The sequence below is a fragment of the Phyllobates terribilis genome, unplaced genomic scaffold (genome assembly GCF_046119375.1).
Source record: "Phyllobates terribilis strain yellow unplaced genomic scaffold, ASM4611937v1 Scaffold_4__5_contigs__length_816908805, whole genome shotgun sequence".
NCBI classification, from domain to species: domain Eukaryota; kingdom Metazoa; phylum Chordata; class Amphibia; order Anura; family Dendrobatidae; genus Phyllobates; species Phyllobates terribilis.
The window spans coordinates 692,674,725-692,677,224 of record NW_027362764.1 but is presented as its reverse complement, the minus strand read 5'-3'; the positions used below and the strand labels follow the sequence as shown (position 1 = coordinate 692,677,224).

Sequence of the window (2,500 nt, the reverse complement as noted above, 5' to 3'; positions counted from 1 at the left end):
TGTTTGTTGAGCAATGAAACACCTGCCGCATCAGATGTGTTTAAAAATGGCTCGGCGCAGGGTCTGCTGCAGGCTAAACCATTCATCGCGGGGATGTGACAGAAAGAGCAAGCTGGACCCGCAACTTGGGGTGGAGCGAAACGCCCAGGAGTGAATGAAGGAAGAGGGTGAGATGGTTGCGAGTGAATTTGAGCTGCTCTTCGGGGGGTTCGTGTGGCCTGCAAAGGTGTTTTGCTTGGGTTGTGCTGTAAACTGGCCTCCAGGTTACCGGTGGTTGCCTCCAGGTCAGCGGTGGTTGCCTCCAGTCATGCGGGAGTCGCTGGTCCTGGTGAAAAGAAGCCTAGTATTAAAAGTAAATAAGCAACAATGCTGGAGGCCCACGGTGATGAGAAGGATGCTGGTATTTTGCAAGGATTAAATAGCGCAAGAGAGAAAGCAAATGAAAAGAAGAAAGGAGCATGTGTGCGCTTGTGAAAAAAGGAATGGAAAAAAGGCATAGAGGAGAGTGACCCCTGCTGGTGGAAGTAAGAAAAGGCAAAAGCCTACAGCACCTGGTATTCCCAGGCGGTCTCCCATCCAAGTACTAACCAGGCCCAACCCTGCTTAGCTTCCGAGATCAGACGAGATCGGGCGTGTTCAGGGTGGTGTGGCCGTAGGCAGAGACAGGCCTCTCACTTGCTGCTTTTCCACTTTGACGTCCGGTTGCCGGCTGCCCTTTCCAGTGCTTAGTAAGACAAGGTGCTTTTGTGCTTTCTTTTCTCTTCACTTTTTTGCTGGCTCCTTAAAAAGGTCTTGTAGACAGAACGCCCCGCTCAGAGCCGCTGAGCTCACTGATCGGCTGCCGCACTGTCGACGGAACGTCAGCGTCGCGGCCAATGCCACAGGCCGGGAGCAGCGGCGAGACTCACCGGTAGACCTGGGTAGGGTGAGTAGAGCGCGGTTAGTTGCTTTCTAATAGCCTGCAGCCGGGGATTAACTTTTAATGAAAGGGAGCAACCCTTTTGACTGTCTGCAGCGCGCCGTACCTAGGAAGCGCACACTCACACACAGCGAGCATGCACAAGTTGCTCGCACGAGACCACATTCCCTATTTGCACCTGCAGCTTTTCCGCCACCATGCGTCAGACTCTCCTGCCTGTCTTATTATTATTTCAGGGCCTTAGCAGGAACCACCCCCTCAATTCCCTCCCGCTCCTTCCTAGCACTGAGGTTAGCTCCTGGGCAGCTGTCTGATTGGGTTAGTTACACAAGATTCTTTGAAGAAGAAGACGTTACTTCTGCTGGCCCTCGTTAGGCGGTCGCCCTCTAAAACCATCCCCTGGGCAGCTGCTGAAAGCCTGGCCCCTTCACAGCGCGAGATGCTTTTAACGCCATCATTTGCATACGGCCGGCTGCGGGGTCAATAAGCACTCCTAGCCGTGGCAAGGAGCTCGGTGTGAGGCCTGGTAGAGGCGGCGGGGTTGCGTCCTTATCTTAGAGGTCTTGGGGGGCTTGGGATGCTTGGGACTTCCAGCCTCTACTTTACGTAAGGTCGGTGTCCAGCAAGGCGCCACTCAATGCTAGCCGAGCTGGGCAAGATGGCAAAACGTCATCAAAATTGTCTACAATACCTGGTGTTCTCAGGAGGTGTCCCAACCAAGTATTTCCGAACCCATCTCTGCTTTGCTTCCGAGATCGGACGTATCCAAGGTGGTATGGCCAGTAGACGCTGCTTGGCCCATCGCCCGGCCAGCCTTCCTCAGGCTCGCGTGGGAACGAGAACTCTGGCCGTTCTGGGGCGGTCTCCGAAGGACCGATGCATAGGCTGTGCCGTCCCTATAGGTGTTGTTTGTTGAGCAATGAAACACCTGCCGCATCAGATGTGTTTAAAAATGGCTCGGCGCAGGGTCTCCTGCAGGCTAAACCGTTCATCGCGGGGATGTGACAGAAAGAGCAAGCTGGACCCGCAACTTGGGGTGGAGCGAAACGCCCAGGAGTGAATGAAGGAAGAGGGTGAGATGGTTGCGAGTGAATTTGAGCTGCTCTTCGGGGGGGTCGTGTGGCCTGCAAAGGTGTTTTGCTTGGGTTGTGCTGTAAACTGGCCTCCAGGTTACCGGTGGTTGCCTCCAGGTCAGCAGTGGTTGCCTCCAGTCATGCGGGAGTCGCTGGTCCTGGTGAAAAGAAGCCTAGTATTAAAAGTAAATAAGCAACAATGCTGGAGGCCCACGGTGATGAGAAGGATGCTGGTATTTTGCAAGGATTAAATAGCGCAAGAGAGAAAGCAAATGAAAAGAAGAAAGGAGCATGTGTGCGCTTGTGAAAAAAGGAATGGAAAAAAGGCAAAGAGGAGAGTGACCCCTGCTGGTGGAAGTAAGAAAAGGCAAAAGCCTACAGCACCTGGTATTCCCAGGCGGTCTCCCATCCAAGTACTAACCAGGCCCAACCCTGCTTAGCTTCCAAGATCAGACGAGATCAGGCGTGTTCAGGGTGGTGTGGCCGTAGGCAGAGACAGGCCTCTCAC

General features: G+C 53.8%; 2 non-coding genes across 2 annotated transcripts; both read right to left on the bottom strand.

The window, feature by feature from the left end:
* Nucleotides 1–539: 539 nt before the first annotated feature.
* Nucleotides 540–658, bottom strand: LOC141266207 (5S ribosomal RNA). The gene has a single exon (XR_012320260.1). It is a non-coding gene; the product is annotated as a 5S ribosomal RNA (ribosomal RNA).
* A 1,706-nt stretch (nt 659–2,364) lies between these two features.
* On the bottom strand, nt 2,365–2,483 carry LOC141269248 (5S ribosomal RNA). The gene has a single exon (XR_012321487.1). It is a non-coding gene; the product is annotated as a 5S ribosomal RNA (ribosomal RNA).
* Between the last annotated feature and the right edge of the window lie 17 nt (nt 2,484–2,500).